Raw genomic sequence first — 14948 nt, 5'->3', positions numbered from 1 at the left:
ACCTATGCTGACCCTACACCGGTAGAGGCAGGCTGTTTAGATGATGGGAGGTGGAGCTGCATGAGCTCTCTCAGGAGGCTTGCCGAAATAGAAGTCTAAGAATTTCTCTGGTGTCTAATCCACAGGTGTCTACCCTCCAGAGTCTGTGAAGATGTTTCTCCTGTCTTCAAAAAGAAATTCTCAATGATGGGACCTGTCACAATGGAGACCTAAATAACATCATGAACAGTTTTGAGGATGGGACGCAATATCATGACAGATTTATAAACTCCCCAAGTGAATATCTATGTGTCACTAAAGAAAGTACACTGGCAGATCTATAATACTCAAAGTGGTTTTCCCAATTTTCACCAAGGTATCACCTGGGAACTGTGAGATAGGGAACTGCTCATGCCCAACCACAGATCCCTGATTGCAGGGACTAGAGGGAGATACATGCACAAACACATAGAAAAATACACAACATAAACACATGTATGTGAGAGACAGAGAGACAGAGAAAGAGATAAAGAAGAGAGACAGAGAAAGAGAGACTGAGTGAGAGTGGGAGAACTCCATCAATTGGATGCTGAACAAATGTATGCAGGTATGGCCTCTCAGAGGGGAACAAAAGGAGCAGGGATCAGTCTCAGTTCCTATATCCACACATTTAGATGTGTGACCAGGCCTCTCCTATTGCTGCTTGGAGAATCAAACGCACAAGGCCTTTTAAAGCAAGTAACAAAAAATTAACTCAAACTCACAGTAACTAACATCTCACACTAGCCAGCACTTGATAGAATCTCTTCAAATTCATGCTGGGAACTCACATACTACTGCCTCAGTCCATGAGTACTATGACTCATGACACAGGCTCTGTTTTTGTTTCTTTTTAGAGGAAGCAGAATAGTCTATGTCCTCATGACAATCCTGTCCACATTTGAGGTTCTGTCTTTGGGAAGAATTCAGAGACATGATTTTGGGCAAAGGCATATCCTGAAGATGCAGCCTACCAGAAACACAGACCTTATGTAAAATGAATTAATGATGACAGAGTGGAACTGAGATTGAAACCACAGGGTTTGAAAGAATGAATACCTATTCTTCACTCTCTCTTCTGTGATAAAGATCAGGCGATCTCACTGCTAATTACTTTCAATAGTCATTTGCCGTAGCTGACTGGTCACTCTCTGAACCTTCTGCTTCACCTGCATCTTGGTGAGGAAGGTTTGGTGGGATAGTGGCTCCTTGGTGCTCCTTGTGGGTAGATGAACACAAATTAACTTGCAGTATGACAAGGCAAAGATAATGGACAGACCACCCTAAGACCTAATCAATTGTTTGAGATTGCTTGTTTAAAAGTGACTCAGTGACACCCCAAATTATTTTGTCCTGTGCTTCAGATGCCCCTTGTAGGGAACTGAGCTGTCTCCTCTATTTGAAGTGAAGTGGTTATCTCAGGTATTTGGTTCTCTCTACCCTCATAGCACATACTCCAAATAACCAAGGAGATAGCCTCTTCAGGCTCATTCACAGCTGCAGACTCAGAATTCAACTTGGCTGCAGAGTCCACAAGCATGTGTTTTTGCAAGTCAGGAAAAAATTGCCATGGTTCACAATCACCCCAGTCATTTAGAGTTTCCCCAAAAGTCTTGACTGGTCACTCTAACCATATAACTATTGATGGAGAAGACATACAAGGGCAGAACATGGTCACCAGACTTAACAAGTCACCTCACTGACAACTCAGGAACACAGAGTAGCTGGGAAGTACATAAAGTTAGCCAGTGTGGTTGAAGTACAGTGATGTTCTGCCTTGAAATGGGCACACCTCATTAATCCCTCCCACTTTAATGTTGATCTCATGTTCACACATCAATGCCTATCTACCAAAAGGAATGAAAGCAAGAATTCCCAGCATAAAGCATTGGCCTTACCAGTTCCTGACTTCTGAGCCAGAACAATTAATATCCTGGAATCCTTGAATTTCAAGAGCTATGATAAGCAGGGAAGTTCTGTTGTTTCCCAGAATATCCAGCTTTCTGTAACCCACTACTGAAAAATTCAGCTCAAGCCCACTTCCTCCAGGAAGCTTCCCTTTTCCTGCACAGAACTCATTACACCATTCTCTTGACCATTTCTTTCTTGATGTTTTACACTGAGGCTGAAGGTCAGCTTTCTTCTGTCACTCTCTGGTCTCTCTACCCTCTCCATTCTCTTTCTGAATTAGACTCTTCAGTATGCCATCATGTTCATCAGTAAATGGTGAAGACATTGTATAAGCTTCCCAAGGGCAGTTGGTGTTGCCACAACATAGTGACATCACAGAGGATTCCAGGGCTCTCCAGGATACAGTAGAATGTCCAGGAAAGAGCTGCAGATGTCATGAGAACTGACATTGCTTCCCTGCTAATGAGCTTTCATCATAATACACCAGAAGTCAAGCTGACCTTTAAAGGAGCCTCTGCCGGGATACAAGGGAAGCCCTTCAGCGCCCCCTTCATCCAAAGCTAGAGATCTCTCCCCGCTTGATTGGACATCCTTTAGTTCTTTCCATGTGTGGAACTGAATGTTTATCTCCTACTGAAATGTTATGTACAGAAGGTAATAATATCATAGAAATTTATATATGCTATAGTTCATAATTTGTACCTGCATCTCCTTATCTCCTTAGCCACAAGACATTACAGACTTAATGCTGACTGAGAGGGACACTTGTTAAACAATTTCCTCATAAAGAGTATGCAGGAAACATCTGGGCAGAGTAATGCTAGAGGAGACCCTGACACAACCAAGCACAAAGTACCCATAGGAGCGTGATATGGTCATGGAGCTCAATGTGACTAAAATCTGTGTCATAAGCATGTGTAGTGGGTGTTGTACTCTCTGTTGAGTAGCTCAAAGTGTTCTGCTGTTACTGGGTAGTAAAAGTGGCCAGACAGCTGGAGTCTTCCACACAGAATATGAGTTTTCTATACAGCAAAGTGTATTCAGGAAAATCCTTTGCAAGCCCCTTCATATTTAGAAACATAGACACTAGGGTTCCACTGAACACTCTAGATCAATGTTTCTTAATTTTTCCAATTCTCTGACCCTTTAAATAGCACTAACAGTAGTTCCTCATGTCATGGTGAACCTTAAACATAATTGTTTAATTTCTCTTAATTTTAATTTTGCTACTGTTATGAATCAAAATTCAAATATTTGATTGCAGGATATCTGATATGCAATCCCCAATGGGGTGGTGACCCACAGATTAAAAATCACAGCTCTGAATGCAGGCAGAAATCTCCTCAAATTCTGGCAGTGATGCTGGGGTGGTGTGATTCTTAGTTTTTATTATCAGACTGAATGAAACTAGTCACCTGGGAAGAGGGACAATCAATGAGCAAGTATACAGATCAGATTTACTTTGAACATGTCTCTGTGGGATTTTATTTATTGTTAATTGAGATAAGACTCCCTAAAATGGGCAGAATCATTTCATTGTCTGCAACCTGTACTGTGTAAGTATGAAGAAGCTAGAGCATAAGCATAAGCAAACAGGCAGCATGGGTCATTTGTTTATCTCTGCTCTTGGCTGTGGGTGTGATATGATTAGCTGAGTTCCTACCTTGATTTTCCAAAAATTGAACTATTACATGTAATTATGGGCTATGATCAATTTTTCCCATTCTAAGTTGCTATACCTGATAACTCAGTGTAATAAAGATGTTAAGAAACCACTCTATGACAGAGGGGTTTTCACAAGTCAGTGAGATGTGTATTTCATGAAATGCTCAACAGCACCATATCTATCTCAGAAGAAGAGATCCTATTTCCTCCTGAACCCAACCTGTTTCCCTGTCACAGTTTTACAAAGACACAGAGACACCCATAGACTCACAAACCACTTCACCCTGTCAATAAGTGTCCCCTGATATTGTCCTGCCATATCAAGTACCATGCTAAATTCTTCTAATGTGTTATATACAACAAGCTTCATTTCAATGAATGTATTTTTCTTTGAATTTCCTGACCATTAAAATTTTCAGATATGGGGAATTGGGTCTGAATTCACTGCCTTGTCTATGAATTTCAATCTTATGCTATGTCCTTCCTTGGAGGTCAGAAGAGGCTCCTTACAGCTGAGAGCAATGTAACACCATAAATTCCAGGTATGCGGGGATATAAGTAATGACTGGTAATTTGTCCACTAGTTACCTTAGGTTGGAGATTAACTCCAGGGCTGTGTACACAGATCCCTGTGAAAACTTGTCGGTATCCCTCTAACTTCTGTGCCTCTTCATCAAGGTTTCTGTAAACAGATCTTTGACAAATTTCCTCCTTCAAAAGTAAGTAGACCTTATCAGATGTGAAAAGTCACTTTGATTTTTGTCCTTCTCCTCCTAGGACATGAAACAGGCCCTTTTGAGCTATATCAAAGGCTATCCAAGGAGAATAAGGTCTGAAATAGCCACAGGTAAAGCTTTAGAATGCAGGTTTGAGGAACAGTGCAAAACAAGGTCAGGACAGCAGGCACACCCAGGAAATTCTTGGTTATGTCTTTGGCAGTTTAGCCTCTCTGCATGTCAGTTTCTTCTACCTGGAGAAAGATGGGTTGGAATGCACCATGCAGATGTGTGCTGTCACAAGGCATGACTTATAAAATCACTTCCTTTATAAGTGGGATTTTGTTTTTTTGTTTGTTTGTTTGCATATTTTTTGTTTTTTTGTTTGTTTGTTATGGTGGGGTGATGAGCTAGCATTTACATGACCTGAGCTACACATCTCTTTCTGGTGAACATCTTTTTCTGGGAACAGAGTAATCAAATATTAAACTTACAAAAAATGCTTAAAATGATGCTTTAGAGTAGAGAATCACTTCACTTTGTTGAAAAAAAATTAACACTTCTTTTCATGTCTGTTATCAAATATTGTGTGTAGCTCCTGTCCTTTGCCATTCAGAAAGAGTCACCAGGTAGACATTCTTTACTGATTAACCACTTTCAGATGCTAAAAGCAAAGAAGATGGAGAGGGAAGGTAGAAATCAACATGTTTGATCCTAAATATAGAGTTGTGTTTGCGTTTTCCAATCTCAGAATTCTAATCCTTATCGGGCTAATCTAACAACAAATAAATGCCACCTGTGCCCATTGGTGTATTTAATAGAAGTGTATAAATGATTTTGGTGACTTACTAGAACTCAAGTAGTATATATTGAGTTCAGCTATTAATATTTTCTTCTCTGTCTTGTAATTCTTTTTTGAAAGGTTTGTTGTTTGAGTGAAAGTGAACCGCCCCAATTTAAATGGGAGAAAATTTTTTTTAAAATAAACTACTGTAACAGAATATGTTTGGGAGTTGTAAAGTTTTTCCATTGAAAAAAAATCAGAATTTAGGAGGATCCTGTTACATGCTGGGGGCAGAAGTCAGAGTCACCAAAGCTTGCAAAACAGATTTTTTTATTTTAGCAATTTAATGGAAGAAGCACTTTGTTTTCTTTAATTTAATAATTAATTTAATTTTATGTATCAGCCATGTATTCCCCTGTCCTCCCTCCTCCGGTTTCCCCCCTCCCTGGCCTTCCCCCAATCAACCCCCCCATTCCCATCTTTTCCAGGGCAAGGACTCCCCTGGGGATTCAGCTCAGCCTGGTAGTTTCAGTTGAGGCAGGTCCAGTCCCCTCCTCCCTTTACCCAGGCTGAGCAAAGTGTCCCAGGATAGGCCCCAGGATCCAAAAAAGCCAGCTCATGCACTAAGGAAAGTTTCTGGGACACTGCCTGGGAGCCTCCTAGATTGTTCAAGCTAATCAACTGCCTCACTTATCCAGAGGGCCTGATCAGGTTGAGGTCTGCTCAGCTATTGGCTCATAGTTCATGTGTTTCCACTAGTTTGGCTATTTGTCCCTGCGCTTTTTCCAATCATGGTCTCAATCTCTCGCTCATACAATCCCTCTTCTCTCTCATCGATTGGACTCCCAGGAGCTCCACCTGTGGCCTGGCCATGGATCTCTGCATCTGCTTCCTTCAGTCATTGGAGGAGAGTTCTAGCATGACAGTTAGGGTGTTTAGCCATCCAATCACCAAAGCAGGTCAGTTCAGGCTCTCTCTCGACCATTGCCAGTAGTCTTTTGTGGAGGTACCTGTGTATTTCTGGGGATCTCTCTACCACTTTGCTTCTTCCTATTCCCATGGGGTCTTAATTTATCATATTCTCTTTTTCCTTGTTCTCCCTCTCTCTTCCTGATCCTGCTGGGACCTCCCATTCCCCTAAACTCTCTTTCCCCCAACACTTGCCCTTCATTACCTGCACTCAAGTCCAGTTTGCTCATGTAGACCTCATCCATTTCTCTGTTGTTGGACAATCCCTGTGTCTTTCTTAGGGTCCTGTTTTCTAGGTAGCCTCCCTGGAGTTGTTAGTAGCAGTCTTGTCATCCTTTGTTTTACATCTATTATCTTCCTATAAGTGAGTACATACCATGTTTGTCTTTCTGAGTCTGGGTTACCTCACTCAGGATGATTTCTTCTAGATCTATCCATTTGCCTGCAAACCTCATGATGTCATTGTTTTTCTCTGCTGCACAGTACTCCACTATGTATATGTACCACATTTTATTTATCCATTCTTCATTTGAAGGGCATCTAGTTTGTGTCCAGGTTCTGGCTATTACAAATAATACTGCTACGAACATAGCTGAGCATGTGCCCTTGTGGTATGATTGAGCATTCCTTGGGTATATGCCCAAGAGTGGTATAGCTGTATCTTGAGGGAGAATGATTCCCAATTTTCTAAGAAAGTGCCATATTCATTTCCAAAATGGAAAAGTACAAGCTTGCATTCCCACCAACAATGTAGGAGTGTTCCCCTAGCTCCACATCCTCTCCAGCATAAGCTGTCTTCAGTGTTTTTGATCTTAGCCATTCTGATGGGTGTAAGGTGGTATCTCACAGTCCTTTTGGTTTGCATTTCCCTGATGATTAGGGAGGTTGAGCAATTACTTAAATGTCTTTCAGCCATTTGATCTTCCTCTGTTGAGAATTCTCTGTTTAGCTCTATAGCCCATTTCTTAATTGAACTGTTGAGCATTTTGATGTCTAATTTCTTGAGCTCTTTATATATTCTGGATATCAGCCGTCTGTCAGATGTGGGGTTGGTGAAGATCCTTTTCCATTATGTAAGCTGACGCTTTGTCTTGTTGACTGTGTCCTTTGCTCTATGAAAGCTTCTCCTGTTTGAGGTCCCATTGATTGATTGCTTCTCTCAGTGACTATGAAACTGGTGTTATATTTAGGAAGTGATCTCCTATGCCAATGTGTTCAAGACTACTTCCTACTTTCTCTTTTATCAGTTTCAGAGTAACTGGATTTATGTTGAGCTACAAATATACATATATATATATAAATTTCGATATAAAATTTATACTTTAAGGAAAGTTTAAATAATCAAAATAGAAGTAAAGTATTATGAAAGCAGTGGCAATAGAATCATCCCTTAATTTTAGTTTTCTTCTGTCCCATATCAGTAGACTCTTCTGACATGATACAGAAATTATGCATTTTCTTTTTAACATGTTTGGCTTTAAAGGAGAGACTCATTCTCCAACTCCAAAGCCAGCTTTAATTTTTAAATGAACTGGGACTACATAAACATCATTTGTGATAAGTGTTTGTAGAGAAGAGCAGAAACAAACATTTAGGAAGACATGAAATTTATGTGTGATGTAATACCATTAGGACAAGTTATTTTAAATTGGATGTTCATGCTGGTTGAGGAACTATCACCTCTTCTAATTAAGAAGTCTGTCTTGTTCAAATCAAATATTTATCATTTTTTTTGTGGAGCTGAGGATTGAACCCAGGGCCTACCTCATGCTAGGCAAGCACTCTACCCCTGAGCTAGATCCCCAACCCCACAATTTTTTTTTTTTGGTTTTGTTTGAAACAGGGTTTTTCTGTGTAGCTTTGTGCCTTTCCTGGATCTCGCTCTGTAGACCAGGCTGGCCTCGAACTCACAAAGAGCCACCTGGCTCTTCCTCCCAAGTGCTGGGATTAAAGACATTGGCTACCACCATCCAGCCCTTTACCAATTTTGATGGTATTTATAGCTTATCTTCTCTTGTAGAAACAAAAGCAAAACCTCATCCCCAATATAACATATATCCTGGTATCCATTCTGAGGTTAGTACGTCCTTAAAATATACAGGCTGATTTAATTCTGTAGGTTTTTTTTCTATTATCCAATGTCTCTCCACAGCTATTGTTCATTTCTTATTAGCATTGAGAAAATACAAAATTAATAAAGCATTATGTAATCTATTTCAGGGGGGTTTTGCTGCTCTTTTTGTTTATTTAGCATACCTTTTAGAGTACAAATTGTTATTTCTGTGACTTCTCCTGTAGGATTGTATGGTATACCTGTAATATGTTTTATATTGTAATAAGCAAAAAACTGTTTCATTTTATCAGAGACATATGCTAGATCATTGTCAGGTTTAACTTATACAGGTATACCCATGAAGGCCAAAACTTCTAGCAATTTCTTGGTTACAGAATCAGCCTTTTTGAAACTCAGAGCAGTTGCCCATGGAAATCCTGAGTAGGTATCAATTGTGTGGTGCACATGTTTCAATTTTCTAAATTCTACAAAATGAAACACATCTATCTTACAGATTTCATTCTTCTGAGTTTCCTTCGGATTATATCCTGCAGGTAGTGGAGTCTGATTGTAAAATGAACAAGTAGGACATTTCCATATAATTTCCTTAACTTGTTTCCAGGTTATGGAAAAATCCTTTTTTAAAACCTCACTATTGACATGATTTTTTTATGAAATTCTGAGACCTCCCACACATTTCCTATCAATGGTTGATCAATCTCCTCATTTTTTTGTGCTAAAGGGCCTGACAGACTCATATGGTATTAGATGTGAGTTTTATATAAGGGATTTCATAGAGCTAAGATGTAGTAGCTTGCTATCTACCACTCTAATCTTTCAGCTTTTACCCCAATATCTGGCTCTAGGTTTTTTATTAATAAGACCTTTTAAGATCTGTGTTGCAGGGAAGTGGCTTTACTGCTCCTTGAACCCAAAGAACCTTAAGATAAAGAAGTCTGTAACAATGTAGTATGCTTTGTTGATGCTCCCTTGTCTATTGCTCAGCTGTATATAAGCAATAGGTAGAGTAAACTGGATACAACAGTATTCAGTGATAGTCCTCCCAAATCTATCCTATGTCTCTGTCTTTCTTGTATGTCTCTGTTTTTCCTATCTGTCTTTTCTTAATCCACACTCCCCTATTCAGGTATTGTTTGACAGGTCCTGACAAGGGTCTGAGAAATATAAAGGTCTGATGACATAAAGGCTTACATTATATGGGTCTAAAAGTTCCACATAAGGTTATAAATTTTAACTTCTGTTCCTAGTTTATATCTGTCTCCACAGGTTTGCACTTTGCTGACAGACACATCCAAGCATCAATTGTTAATGATATCTGCTCCATGTGACTATGAGCCCTGAACTTCATGAAAGCTGATATAAAATAATCCAACTGAAGCAAATGCTGTTTCTTCAGCTGGTCAATGAACCAGAGGTTTCTAAATTGCCTCCTTACCTTTGACTAACATTTTAGCCTTCCAAGGCCCTGATAATAATGTGCCAATGTCAGCAGGAAGTAATTACAGAAGCCAAAACACTGTTTTCCAAGCGTGCCTCTGCCAAGGTGGATGCAACACTGGAAAAGGCCATGGGAAAGGAGAAAGGATCACACAGAAGAGTGCAAACAAAAGGGAAGAGGAAAATAAAGGCAACAGGCTAAAGTGGCTGACCAACAACTACAGATCTGCCAGTGGAAAGTGGAGACACTGAAAAACAGAGTCCAGTCTCTCAAGTAAAAGAGAAAAGCCAAGTCTGACTAACCATCCATCATGTCTGTCATTAACCCTGCCTTGCTTCTTGTACAATCCAGAGGAATATTTTAACCAACTATTTGAAAATGTGAGTTTTTTAGTAGCTCTATAAACATTTTTAAATGGTGGGTAAAAATCCTATTTCATTCTATATTTTAAGTGTAAATGATTTTTAAGAGGTTAAATCACTTGAGAGTTTTTGTTTTTTTAATACAACCAGAAAATATCAGGATCCTGAATGAGGAAAGGGTGTAAGTGTCTCAGGGGTCACCATAACATTCAGTACAGGAGGCTAGATTTATATCCTACAACACAAAGCATTCTAAATGGTAATTTGAAGTCTCTTGGTCATCCATTTTTATCCAGAATATTCTTAGTTATATCTGGTCTCATATTTCTAGTAGAAATGTTTCCTAAAAAACAACTCCTTTGGCCTTGCCTTGTCAGAACTGTCTCTGGTTATGCAGTCCATTTTCCTAACATTTGTGATAATGTGTGTAAAAAATGGAAATTTTGAAGATGAACTGTATGTGGCATAAAACTGTGTGTCAATGGAATTGATTATTGCAAGCATTTGCTTGTTATGTGAGGTCTTAGCAAAAATTTGCCAAGTTTAGCATGGACCATCACTGGAATAAGTTCAAAGAGAAACAACACATGGGTCTTTTGGATACATAAACACAATGTATGACTCTTAGAGGTTGGGTACATGTTTCAAAAATCAAAATGACTGTATACTCTGCTCCTCAACCAATAATTTCTCATTTGGGGAAGAGTAAAAACAAATTTTTGGAGCACTAACTCTAAAGTAGTTTTGGGTTCTATCAATCTTATATTTCTTCTGGGTAACCTGGACTGAGGTAAGGATGAACTTAAATCAGCCATCCATACCTTACTACTATTAATGACATGTTCATAGGCTTGAATACAAGTCTCAGCACTGAGAACACTACCTTTTTATATACAGGACCTGACTCTCATTCCCTGCACTCACAAGACAGCTCACAACTGACAGTGCCTCCAGTCACAGGGGATCAGACATCTCTGGTCACCATTGTTACCTAGCATGAACATGGTATAACGATTTGCAAAACTTATGCACTTAAATTAAATTCCATTCTTTTCTAAGATAACAGACACATGAATAAAGCCTTTTTTACTATATGGAATCACATACATATCTGTCTTTTTACCATTTGTATATCTGGTTTCCTAACAGGCAAGGTGAATGCACTCAAGGACATGGAAATACAGGTAGATGTGACAAATCTGATGTAGGTGCTGGGAATCAAACTTGGGTAACCAAGAGGACCAGTACTACTGAGCCAACTCTTCAGGTCCCAAATATGTCAATATAATTTTGATGATGAAGATGTCCTACTGCTCTTTCTGTCTGCTGTGACTTGAAGGTGAAGAAAGTCCCCTCTAAATGGTTGTCAAAGGATTCAATGAATTTCTACATCTCTGTGAATGGACTCTCCATATTGTTTTTTATTTTCAATGTTAACACATATGTTGTGATGTAAGTGAAGATAACAAAAGCTTTTGTTAAACCAGTCACAGTCCAGTCAGATTATATTATCAAAAATCCCATAATTTGAGATATGCTTCTTCTTTTGGAATTTTTTGAGACAGGATGTGTCCAAATAGGCTGTCCTTGAATTTACCATGGGAACCAAGCTGGCCTCAAACTCACAGAGATTGGCCCAACATATTCTCCCTGGGCTGGAGTTATATCCATGCACCTGTAAGTCCAGGAAAATGGGTTTCTAAGTGACCTACAATGGAATCAGAAAGTGAAAGGATAACACATATTTAAAAAGGAACAATAAATGTTTTGAAGAATAGAATTATTTTTTAAATTCTATAATTTAAATGGCCAAATCGTTTTATATGTTCTCAATAATTGGGTTATTTTCTTTACTGGTATTTTCATCCACTTAAAAAAGTTTGTGTGTCTACACCTGTGCGAGGAAATGTATGTAGCACTGAGAGGACAACTTACATTTGTCTTTTATCTACTTCCCCTATGTGAGATCTAGTGATGAAACTTATGGAGCCATTTAGATGCAAATGACCTCAATGACACTTATTCAGGTTTAAAAATAATTTATATATGTCCTGATGCAGGAGTGTGCATATGTCAATGCCCAAGTATAGAAATAAGAAAAAAAAGTTCTAGGAGTAATATGGATCACCCAGAGGTAGAACTCACGTCCTCTGGCTTAGCAGAAACAGTTTTACAAATTGAGACAGTCCTCTGGCATTCAATTGTGGTTCTGAGATAATGTTATAAACAAATGCTTAGTCCCTATGATAAATTTTGAAAAATGTATGGTTGCAAAAATATTTTAATATGCACAGAATATTTATTATTCAAATTGTTCTTTGTTCTTCTATCCCTCTATGAAATTAAGTTGACAACCTGAAAATATGACAATAATTTAATGTTGAAGTATTTCTACAAATCTTGTTTGAGCACCTGAGAGATGGCTCATTGGTAGTCTTTGATGTGCAGTGCTGGAAACTGGACTATGATCACCCTATTAAGAGGATTCCAAAGCTGTCTTCTGGTCTTCACATATCTGCCATGAGCCTACGACCCATAATCATTTCACACGCCATTAAATGTTTTGTACAAGAGAAATCTTAGTGATATTACATTACCTGACATCTCTATAATTCTCATGAAGGAAGTACTTGAAGATGCAATGCCAAATGATTAACTCATGTGGATGGGACAATCATGAAACATTAAATTATATAAATATTCATATATAACATAGCAAGCTATGGTATGAGGTGCATAGTGGATTGCTGATTATCCTACTTTATTACATCTTTATCAGATGAATGAAAATACTGCTTTGATTACACAAATGAGGTATTTAATGTTTCTTATATTCTCTTCCATTAAGTATTTTAACATTAACATTGTTAAATTGGGTTGAAAAAAGCATACATGATGGGAGTACATCATCTAGCTTTGGACTTGTACTCAGAAGGTGGACACATAAGGATCATGAGTTCAAATGTATCCCTGAATCATTACTCACATTCAAGCCAAACAGAATTACAAGCACATATCTCAAGGGAATTTGTGAACATATGAAAAACAAAGCCAACAACAAAAAAACACCACCATTTTACAGACAACCTTACTTGAAAAGTATGATCACACACTGCTTGATATTTAAGTAAACAGTGGACCACTTAGATTATGGGTATACCATTCTATACATTACAGCAGAAAAATACCTATCACTAAGAAACGTACAATAGAAAATGAAAAAAAAGACATAGGAGAAATACAAAGGCAGCAAAATAAACATCACTAAAAGTACTTTTCACACATATAGCACACTTTAGTATCAACCTCAAAAGTTTCAAGATAGAAATCACAATGCAGTGATCTCCACCATTAGTCCTAAGAGAACATGGTAACTAATTTATTTCCTTCAACTGTGTGATGAAAAATAAATGAAACATGAATTTTTTTTCTTGAAGCTGAAGAAAACTGAGACATCTTTACCAAATTGTTTACATGAATAGTGTTTTTCTCTTGTATGAGTTTGTCCTCATGTCCACACTTCAAAAGGATATAAATAGACTTTAAAAAATTGACAGCACTAGAGATAGGACTGGACAGTTAAGAAATGTTCATTCCCAGAACCAAGGTCTGATTTTTGATAACTTCCTGTCATTCATCTCCAAGATCCAATGATCTAACATTTTCAGGAAACAGTTCATATGATCACATACCCAAACAAACATAGACACATCACATAATTACAGGTACAACAACTGTTTAAAGAAATAATTTTAAATGAAGGGATTTTTTTTCTCTTGTAAGCATTAATTACTATAACAGTTGTTGAAGCATCTAATGGCTTTCAAAGTTTTCTTTATCATGAATTGGTCTATGTAACAGAAATCTAGCATGTAGGCTTGAAGCCAAAGAAATCAATCCTTCTAAGCTGGTGGTAACATTTCAATTTTTTTAGAAAATGCTGCCCTGCTGGAGTAAACATGTGAGTGTGGTTAGGCTTTAAGAAATTATATCCACACATCATTTCCAGGTCCCATTCTCTGTTTCAGGCTGCAGTTTAAGGATGTGAGTTCATAGCCTCCTGCTTTAGCTGCCATGTCTGACAATTATTGCCATACACTTTCATGCGGATACTGTATCCCGTTGATACTAAAGGCCAAATTATACTGGTTTATAAGTTAATCCGGACATTATATCACAACAGAAAGGGAAATAATACAAATACATAAATTTTTATACCTGAATTAGTTATTTAATGAAATTTAAGAGGACAATATCTAAAATGGTTACATTATCATTTAAATCTGTAGTTCAAGTTTCAAAACTACAAAGAGAAACGCTGTCTCAAAAAATCAAAAAAATAAAAAACAGTACAAGTTTTTACACTTCTGAAAGGAAATATACCCCAACTGTCAGAAGTCAGCCATTAACTAGAGCTATGAAGGGAAGATATCCTGGATACCTCCTATTGTGAGGGAAAAGGTAACCTGAATATTGAGAAGTCAGACTACACCTGATGCTGTGCTTCAGTGGAAAATAGTCTCCATGCAAAAGGCATTAATCCTGCTCATCTCCAACAGGGAGCCCTTACAGCTGAACTCAGCTCCACACTGCTAAGAGAGTTTCCCAAGAGAGATGTCAATTGCTGCGGTTCTGCACTCCCTTGAGGGAGTTTCTCAGCAGAGCTGTCAATTCATTTTCTGTTCTGCTTTATTAGAATTTCTAACAGAGATGTCCGTTTTTTCTCAGCTACAGCTCAATTTGTTCCTTCTATGCTTCACTCAAGCAAAGGGTGAAATACTGCAGAAATTTAGCAGTCTCTGGTGAAAAGTTGTTACTTCAGCTCTGATCTTTTAAGAGAGTTTGCCAGTAGAAGGCTCTATAGTCAGATTCTCATCTACTCCAGGGAAATGTCTTCACCCAAAATGCATTATATATATATATATATATATATATATATATATATATATATATATATATATATATATATATATATGATAGCAAGGAATCTAAGAGAGGTCCAGAATTCCCA

At 38.1% G+C, this 14948-nt stretch overlaps 1 long non-coding RNA gene across 2 annotated transcripts; it reads left to right on the top strand.

The window, feature by feature from the left end:
* Positions 1 to 2035: 2035 nt before the first annotated feature.
* LOC131901427 (uncharacterized) lies at positions 2036 to 11304 on the top strand. 2 transcript variants are annotated; one of them, XR_009376536.1, is made up of 3 exons: positions 2036 to 2583; positions 9404 to 9955; positions 11087 to 11304. It is a non-coding gene; the product is annotated as an uncharacterized LOC131901427 (long non-coding RNA). The 2 variants fall into 2 exon arrangements; XR_009376537.1 differs by lacking the exon at positions 2036 to 2583 and adding an exon at positions 3933 to 4136.
* Positions 11305 to 14948: the final 3644 nt, after the last annotated feature.

The sequence above is a fragment of the Peromyscus eremicus genome, unplaced genomic scaffold (genome assembly GCF_949786415.1).
Source record: "Peromyscus eremicus unplaced genomic scaffold, PerEre_H2_v1 PerEre#2#unplaced_82, whole genome shotgun sequence".
Classification (NCBI taxonomy): Eukaryota; Metazoa; Chordata; class Mammalia; order Rodentia; family Cricetidae; genus Peromyscus; species Peromyscus eremicus.
The sequence above is the reverse complement of the archived record's forward strand: the minus strand, read 5'-3'. Positions and strand labels throughout refer to the sequence as shown.